Raw genomic sequence first — 9,960 nt, 5'->3', positions numbered from 1 at the left:
ACCACACTTTTGACTGATCCCTACAAATCTGACATAGAAAGAGGGCTAAGAGTACTAAGAGCTAAGAGTACACTCTCTGCCAGTTCTCTATTGGGCGGTGCCAGCTCAGATGAGTCTGATCGACTCTGCAAGATGTGGGAAAGAGAGCTGGATGTTGAAGTTTCTTCAGAGGCATGGGAGGATATTTGGGAGAATGCAAGGAAGATATCAATTTGCAATAGGACCCATGCTTTACAGTTGAAGATTCTCCACAGGGTTCACCTAGCCCCAGACCGTTTGTCAAAATTTAAACCAGGGGTAACTTCAGCATGCCCCAAGTGCAAGGTCTGTACGGGTACTCTTACCCATTGTCTTTGGTCTTGTGACAGGCTTCAAACATACTGGAGCGCTGTGGTGGGTGCAATAGAGAGGATTTTAGGTGTAGGCGTGGAGAAGGACCCTATTTCGCTCCTTTTGGGCCTACCCATTATATTTCCTGCAGACTCGCATAAGGCAAAATTTTTCAATATTCTTACATTCTGTGCAAGGAAGAATATCTTGCTGGGTTGGATATCAGAAAACCCCCCCAGGCCTGTCGGGTTGGCGGAAGATTGTTATGGAGCATATTCCCCTGGACTTTCTCACAAATATGGTACACCACAAAACTGAGAATTTTTATAAGACATGGCAACCCTTTTTGAAATACCTGGACACAGATTTATCTTCCACACTAACAAGGGCTTTTATATAGCCGTAACGAGTTTGTGTTTCATGAGTCCAATATCCAGGGAGGAGGAACTGTGAATGTATGAGTGGTTTGTTTGGCTGGGCTGAGTTATTACTATTTATTTGTTTGTTGTTAGGTATTTATTTAGTTAGTTAGTTAAATAGCTAGTTTAGTTTTTTTTTTCAATTTTATACTTCTCTATATATGTTTATACATTCGTATAGGAAGGTGGGTTGGGGAATTTTTTTTATTATTTGGGTTTAGTTTTGTGCTATTTTTGTACTATTTTGAATTGCATTGTTTTGTATTTGTTGTAATATTTAAAAACCTATTTTTTCTTAATAAAATATATTATAAAAAAAAACGGCGATGCACTCATTGATTGAAACACATGCAACTAGGGTTTGTGGAAATAAAAACACTGAGCAAAAGCCATTCATAAAAATCATTCAGAGGATCTTTAGGCCACTCAGTGAATCAGAAATGTTTCTGCAAAACCGCAACTTTTAAACTTCATATATTCAAATTATAAACGTTGGGACAATCATTCAAAATTCATGGCTTTCATCAATGAATATCTTAGTCACACAAAGATAAAACTGTGTCATTTTACAACTGCTCATCCGATTAATGAACTACTGAGGCAGAAGAAATTTAACCACCCGGTATAATGATTAGGTCTGCAACATGTTTGATAGTATATCTGCTTGAAGCACAGAGAATGTTGTTTAAATACAAAACATGATTAAAATTCAGGTATAAATACAATCAGAAAATGTTTCTAGCAGAGAAGGAGGTCTTTTAACCCATTGAATCTATGCTGGTACTTTAAGAACAACTCGGTCCCACAATCTCACCTTTTCTTCGGAACACTGCACAAGTGTTTTCTCCACAGATAATAATTCAATTCCTGTTTGAAACTAACTGAATCTATTACAACCACATCCTCAGGCAGTAGCACATTCCAGATCCTAACTATTTGTTGAAAAATAAAAGTCTTTCCTTGTTGTTAGTTGCTTTCATATACAACACACGTCATTCTCTTGTAGAAAACTATTACCACAAACAAGTTGTCTAAAATATTTATTGAGATTTACCTGGAGGCAGCTGCAGTGTCTAAGAGAGGACAGAAAGGGCCCCTGACAGTGGCACATACAGCTCTCCCTGCCACCAGATTCCACCTGTAGGTTCAACATGGCAGCTGGCTCAGTTTCTACCCTGTCATCACAAAATGGAATGAGCTCCCTATCTGGCAACTGAATCTTACTTACAGCACACGAATGAGGTCCAAGCTGAAAATGGTTCCAGATGCTGTTGCTGGATAAATGCGCTAGATTTCTATTGTTCCTGGCCTTCCTGATAAACAAATACCAACCTTTTCTCCTTAACGTGTTAAAGTCCTAATAGTTACAAGCATTGCCAGAAAAGGAGAGAAGTTGGAGCTTTTTGTTTTACAGTCCTTAGGACTTTGGTCCATGAAACAGTTTTGAGAAAAGAGACACCAATTGATGGAGCATGCTTGGGGGGGGGGGGGGGGGGGGTTGATGGTGTGATTGCCTGTGCCATCATTGGCATGGAATTGCCCCCACCTCCAAGTCTGTTTCCAGGTCCCGATGAGTGCAAAACAAGAAAACTTTAACTTCTTGTCTCTCATTACTCAAAATTAAAGTTCTGGATGACACAACTGGTCAATTATTTCATGCCAGTTTTGGGCAGACGCTCAAGATTGGAAGCAGCGAGGATTGGTTTATCAGGACTGGGAGAATCCTCAGTTCAGTAATTACTCTCCCCCGAGATTACTGATGAAAGGTTTGCACGGTAGTAAGTGCAGTTCAAATGGCCTCCCCACTTGAGAGGGGGAGGGCAGAACAATAGCCTTGTTTACTCTAACAGGAAAACTTCTGTATGAGGAAGGACGAGTTCAACATTAGAGCCAATCTGCTTCAGGAAAGCAGAAGGCAGAATAAGGGAGGTGAAAAACGCTTGAACAACAATCACATTATTAACACTCAGCTTGAGTCAAATATGAAAAACTCAAATTTACAATTCAAAAATAATGAGACTGGTGAACTCTTTCCATAATTTTCCTTCCACAAAGTACACATCAACTTGTAATACGAGTAAAAGGATTTTCTCACTATCTGCTCAGTAGAGCAAACAAAACAAATTTTAACCTTATCTCTCAAGTTTTGTAAGAACAAGTCAGTGCCGCTGTGGAAATGTGCCAATTTTTTGGTCATCTGTTATAATATTAAATTACAAAGAATTGTACAGCGCAATACACAGAACATGTTTTGATGAATGGATTCAACAGTTTTCAATGAGGAAACCCTAGAAGCATTCTGAGACAAGTCACTATAGTCCCAAGCCCTGGAATTTTTAAACAAAGGTCAAGCAGATAATTTAAGTTATCCTACCTGAAATTGAAATGCATTGTCCGGCTCATCTTCACTAAAGGGCTGTGAATCATGCTCTCAATAACAACGCAATACTTTCTTCAGTTTCATTTGGAACACATAATGATATTCATTAACGAGCACAGAGTTAGGCCTAATCACATCCATTCAACTGTTTCACAATCAGAAAATGAGCCACATGGAGAAGTGCAACTTGAGCTGCTCCCAGTCACTCCCTTTGATAGCTTTCAGCTGCAGCCTTAAATTCAAAACAGCAGACTGACCAATAAATTTTCCATCCACCCTTGTGGATAAACGCATCGCTGTTCAACCACGAACAATGTATTTATGGTTCTGTTTTTTTTGCTTAGTTAAGCCAGGTCTTCAATTTGGAATAAATGATTCGAACAAAATTCTTCCACCAATGAAGTGACCCCTCTGTTTGCCTGAGACAACTGTGTTAATTGAATCAATGTGGTTTATCTGGGAGCACAATCCCACCCCTGACCAGCATACACACATTTTCCTGGATTCTTTTACTTCAACCGAAACAATATTCATTTTTTTAACCACAACCTGTTGCTGCTTTTTGAGCCAAAGCACACTTATTAGAAAACCAAAAGGGACAAAAAGAGAAAGTCTTCAGTGAATGAATAAGAAAAAGGGTTTGAAATGGAAAATACAAACACTATCTGCCCCAAAATGGAAATTTAGATTATCTTTATTATTTGCAGTGACTTTTTAAGTAGCTTTTTGCATTGAGGGAACTGATCGCAACGCCACAAATAACATAACGAACTTCTCTAAATATTTGACTCTTTTACACTCGCCATTTGTCTATCTCATTTATGTACTGTTTTGAGAACATACTGACCACGTAGGTGAACACTGCAATCATTCTGCACTGTTTTCTCCCATTATCTGAAAGCCATCGGAGAAACTTAACAGCAAAAAAGCAATCCACAACAATGAATTAAAAATAAGGGGGAAGAAAATATGAGCAGGCAGTAAACAGTAAAGTAAGAAAGGAGAGTTGATTAATGAATGTAATAAAAATGGACAAAAATGAATGAAACCCCAATGTTTGAAAGAAAGATAAAGAGCTAAAAAGGTGAACAATTGATGAGAACCATATTTAAACATACATGATCAAAGGGAAAGTTATAATGGTGGACTTTGCCTTTACCATAGTTATTGCCACTTCATTAAGATCTTTTTTACGATATATTACAACTGACAATCTTTTGATCTTACATCCAAGCCCTAATCAGAATTAGCAATGCATTGATTAAAAAAAATTGAATGCCTGTCGGCAGTCAGAATAAAGGGATGCTCTCAAATAGTTATTTTTAAAAACTGAAATATTTAAATGAAAAATGTTAAATTTTGCATTTTGAGCTAAAATTAAATGTTGCCCCGAATAGCTGTTATTGCTAGCCATCTACGTTTATTCCAAAATAAATTGCAACTTTTCATTCCATAGCTAACTCTGATTATGCTAAGATGTAGCGATGTTTTTAAAGTCTTTTAAAAGTGAATTGCAAGACGTTGTTTAATTTTAAGCAATAATTCCAATTTTAGTTCCAAATACTTGTCAAAGGAAATTAATATTAATTCACAATTAACATTATAACTGTTAAGTATGTTGTGAAGTACTGCACATACAATTTTTAAGCATTGCATGAGCAAACTTTATTGCACATCAGCTGTTAATGTGGCACAAGACAAAAGGATATTAGATTACCATTTATCAGTTGGGTGCATGACAACTAAAACTGTTTCTTGAGGAAATATTAAGTGTTGAAATGAATACTTCTTTCCTTAAAACTGACAGGAAAATAATCCATGACTTGAACAAATTAGCTGCAGTTTGCCTGTATTAGTATATAAATATCATGAATATATATAAATGGATGCAATTATTTCAAAGTGTATTTTCAAACAGCGTCTTGGAGAGTTTGAATAATTTTACTCAACTGAACTAATATCTTAGTGCTGCTTATATGAAATAGGCAATACGTTATATCCCAGCTCGAGATAGTAAAGGAGTGGAGTTGAAATATTAAATTCAGTATTTTTACAAAGCAATGAACTGGCAATTGCTAAGAGCAGCGTAACAGTAAAAATAAAATTCTATCCACCATCAAATATTGATACGGTAGTAAATGGTGCAAAGTGAGCAATCTGCAGACCATGTCCAGTTCGATTTGGAAACGGTTATTTGAGAAGTGGAAATGCCAAATAATTTCTCTTAATGCCAGTGGTAAAATTAATTGCCTGGCTAATCCTTTTTTTTGCAAACACGTGTAAGAATTACATAAACAATATCAAATGCAATTGAGCTGATGACCCTGTAACAGGAATAATACTGATCCTCTCCCTTTACAAAAAGTAAGTTATCTAAACTCTCCCTGTAAAGTGACTGCTTTTTATATTTCTTGTGTTAACTCTAACCCTTCCCCTCTGGCTGGGTATTTGGATCTTTTCCATATGAAAGCATGGTAACTTTTTACATTGTCATGTCCAAACTGGTTAAATATAATGCAACCTCAGTGACGCATATATAATTAACACTATACTACTCATGATTGCCCGTGTAGTAACAGAATAATTTATTTCTGGAAACATTTTGAGTTACAGCTCTCCCACAGAGCACTTCCCATTGGTTACACATGGCCCACAAACTAAATAGATACCACTGAAATCCAAATGCTGAAAGATGTGTTCAATTTTATATTAGACTATTACATTGAATGGCAACTGTACTGATGGATTACTGTGGTTCATCATAATGTAATATATCCATCATTTCATACAGACATTTTCTTATTTTCCAGAGGATTTTATGACCAATATATGCCTGTGATTGGTGTTAGGGAATTCATTCTCCAAATTTCAATTCTAACTGCCACCAAGGCATCTTTTGTTTCAACACTAGGGAATTGTACAGTGGTGAGCCAACTGGCTGGGTTCCATATGAATGTATCTGCAGCTGTTCATCTACAAATGTACATCAGTTAAACGCTTCTTAACCCTTTGTGAACTACAGTGGTTTTACATAATGTTGGTGCACTGTGGTGAGGCCATAAGACCATAAGATATAGGAGCAGAAATTTGGCCTTACAGCCTATCGAGTCTGCTCTGCCATTCAATCATGGCTGATAAGTGTCTCAACCCCATTCTCCCTCTTTATCCCGTAACCCTTAATCCCCTTGATACTCAAGAACCAATCTATCTCCGTCTTAAATATCATCTGCAAACTTAGCCAGAATACCCTCAGTTCCTTCATTAGATCGTTAATGTATAAAGTGAAAACATAGAACATAGAACGTTACAGTGCAGTACAGGCCCTTTGGCCCTCAATGTTGCATCGACCTGTGAAAATAATCTGATGCCCATTTAACCTACACCGTTCCATTATTATCTATTTGTATGTCCAATGCCCATTCGAATGTCCTTAAAGTTGGTGAGTCTACTACCGTTACAGGCAGGCTGTTCCACACCCCTACTACTCTCTGAATGAAGAAGCTACCCAAAACAGTCTTAAATCTATCACCCCTTAATTTAAAGCTATGTCTCCTTGTGTTAGCCTTCACCATCTGAAGAAGAAGTCTCTCACCGTCCACCCTATCTAACCCTCTGATTATCTTGTACGTCTCGAATAAGTTATCTCTCAACCTTCTTCTGTCCAATGAAAACAGCTTCAGTTCCCTCAGCCTTTCCTTGTAAGACCTTCCTTCCATCTCCTCTGAACCCTTTCCAAAGCTTACACATCCTTCCTATAATGCAGTGACCAGAACTGCACGCAATACTTCAGGTACGGCCTTACCAGTGTCTTGTACAATTGAAGCATGACCTCGTGGCTCCTCAATTTAATCCCCCTACCAATTAATGCCAATACACTATATGCCTTCTTAACAACCCCAACAACCTGCATGGCAACTTTCAGGGATTTATGCACCAGGACAGAGAGATCTCTATTCATCGCCACTACCAAGAATTTTACCATTAGCCCAGTACTCTGCATCCCTGTTATTTCTTCCAAAGTGAACTACCTCATGCTTTTCCACATTAAACTCCATTTGCCACTTTGCAGCGCAGCTCTGCATCTTTTAATGTCCCTCTGTAACCCACAACATCCTTCAGCACAATCCACAACTCTGCCTATCTTAGTGTCATCCGCAAATTTACTAACCCATCCTTCTATGCCCACATCAGATCATTTATAAAGATGACAAACAGCAGTGGTCCAAAACAGATCCTTGTGGCACACCACTGGTAACTGAGCTCCAGAATGAATATTTCCCATCCACCACCACCTTCTGTCTTCTTTCAGCTAGCCAATTTCTGATCCAAAACACAAATCACCTTCAATCCAGAAACTCTGTATTTTGTGCAATAGCCTACCATGTGGAACCTTATTGAATGCCTTACTGAAGTCTATATACACCACATCAACCGCTTTACCTTCGTCCACTTGTTTTGTCACCTTCTTGTAGAACTCAATAAGACCAGCAAGACATGATCTACCCTTCACAAAACTGTCTATCAAAACTTACTATCCCTAATCAAATTATTCCATTCCAGATGATTATAAATCCGATATCTTATAACCTTTTCCAGCACCTTACCCACAACCAAAGCAAGGCTCACTGGCCTATAATTACCAGGGTTATCCCAACTCCCCTTCTTAAACAAGGGAACAACATTTGCTATCCTCCAGTCTTCTGGCCCTACTCCTTTCGACAATGATGACATAAAGATAAAAGCCAAAGGCGCTGCAATCTCCTCCCTGGCTTCCCAGAGAATCAGAGGATAAATCCCATCTAAACTACTTGAACTATAGTATTCCCAGTCAATATTGGGGCAGTTAAAGTCCCCCATAACAACTACCCTGTTACTCTCACTCCTATTGAGAATCATCTTTGTTATCCTTTCCTCGACATCCCTAGAACTATTCGGAGGCCTATAGAAAACTCCCAACAGAGTGACCTCTCCTTTCCTGTTTCTAACCTCAGCCCAAACTACCTCAGTGGGGGAGTCCTCAAACATTCTCTCAGCTGCCGTAACACTACCCTTGATTAACAATGCCACATCCCCTCTTTTACCATCATGTCTGTTCTTGCTGAAACATCTAAATCCCAGAGTCTGCAACAATAAATCCCAGGTACCAACTCATGCTGCAAGTTCATCCACCTTATTTCAGATGCTCTTGACAATTGAAGTACACACATTTCAAGCCAACATCCTGATTGCCAGTGCCCTCTCGCGACCTTGTAAACCTATCCCTGACCTTACTACCCTCAACTTCCTGTACAGTGGAACTACAATTCAGTTTCCCATCCCCCCGCTGCATTAGTTTAAACTGCCCGGAAGAGCATTAGTAAACTTGCCCCTCAGGATATTGGTGCCCCTCTGGTTCAGATGAAGACTATCCTGTTTGCAGAGGTTCCACCTACCCCAGAAAGAGCTCCAATTATCCAAGAATCCAAAACCCTCCCTCCTGTACCATCCCTGCAGCCACATGTTCAGCTTCACTCTCTCCCTGTTCCTCGCTTCACTAGCACATGGCACAGGTAATAAACCAGAAATAACAACTCTGTTTGTTATAGCCCTATGTTTCCAACCTAGCTCCCTGAATTTCTGCCCAAGATCCCCACTTTTCTTCCTACCATATGCGGTTGGTGCCTATGTGAACCATGACTTGGGGATGCTCCCCCTCCCCCTCAAAGATCCGAAAACACGATCAGAAACATCACTAGCCCTGGCACCTGGGAGGCAACACACTAATTGTGAGTCTCTCTCGTTCCCACAAAACCTCCTATCTGTCCCCCTCTCTATACAGTCTCCAATGGCTAAAGCTCTGCTCCTCTTTCCCCCTCCCCTCTGAGCAGCAGGGACAGACTCTGTGACAGAAGCATGTGCCCCTTTGATTATCCCTGGTAAATCACCCCCCCACCCCCCCACTCAATAGTATCCAAAATGGTATATTTGTTGTTGAGGGGAACCACCACAGGAGATCCCTGCACAGCCTGCCGGTTCCCTTTCCTATCCCTGATGGTAACCCATCTACCTTCTTCATGTGGCTGTGGAGTAACTACCTCCCTGTAACTCCTCTCAATAACTCCTCCCGAAGGATCTGAGTCCATCAGCTCCAGTTCCAGTTCCCTGAGACGGTTCTCGAGGAGCTGGAGTTGAGTGCATTTCCCACAAATGAAGTCAGCAGGGACACCAGAGGTGAGCCTTACCTCCCACATACTGCAGGAGGAACATTCAACTGCCCTAACCTCCATTCTCACTATGCTAAATTCCCAAATAAACTGCTGAGAAAATGAAACATGAGAAATTGAAAAGTTGTGGTCCCAACACAGTCTTAGGGAACACCACTCGTCACTGGCTGCCATTTAATTCTGCACTGTTGCCGAAATTAGTAACTTCTGCCATTTCAGTTCTAAATCATAGAATTATAGAATCCCTATGGTATGGAAGCAGGCTATTTGACCCACTGAGTCCATATTAACCCTCCAAAGAACATCCCACCCAGACCCATCCCCCAACACTGTCCTGAAACTCTGAATTTCCCAGGGCTAATCCACTTAGCCTACATATCCCTGGATAAAATGAGCCTTCTTGGCACGGTAGCACAGTGGTTAGCACTGCTGCCTCACAGAGCCAGAGACCTGGGTTCAATTCCCGCCTCAGGCGACTGACTGTGTAGAGTTTGCACACTCTCCCCGTGTCTGCGTGGGTTTCCTCCCGGTGCTCTGGTTTCCTCCCACAGTCCAAAAATGTGCAGATTAGGTGAATTGGCCATGCTAAATTGCCCGTAGTGTTAGGTGCAGGGGTAAATGTAGAGGA

General features: G+C 40.1%; 1 protein-coding gene across 4 annotated transcripts in view; it reads right to left on the bottom strand.

The window, feature by feature from the left end:
- The window catches only part of nav1b (neuron navigator 1b), a 638,783-nt gene that overhangs the window by 229,612 nt on the left and 399,211 nt on the right, over positions 1-9,960 (bottom strand). The window lies entirely within an intron of this gene.

This window comes from Chiloscyllium plagiosum, chromosome 26, assembly GCF_004010195.1.
Source record: "Chiloscyllium plagiosum isolate BGI_BamShark_2017 chromosome 26, ASM401019v2, whole genome shotgun sequence".
Classification (NCBI taxonomy): Eukaryota; Metazoa; Chordata; class Chondrichthyes; order Orectolobiformes; family Hemiscylliidae; genus Chiloscyllium; species Chiloscyllium plagiosum.
Note: the sequence above shows the minus strand (reverse complement) of the source record. Positions and strands in the feature narration are given on the sequence as shown.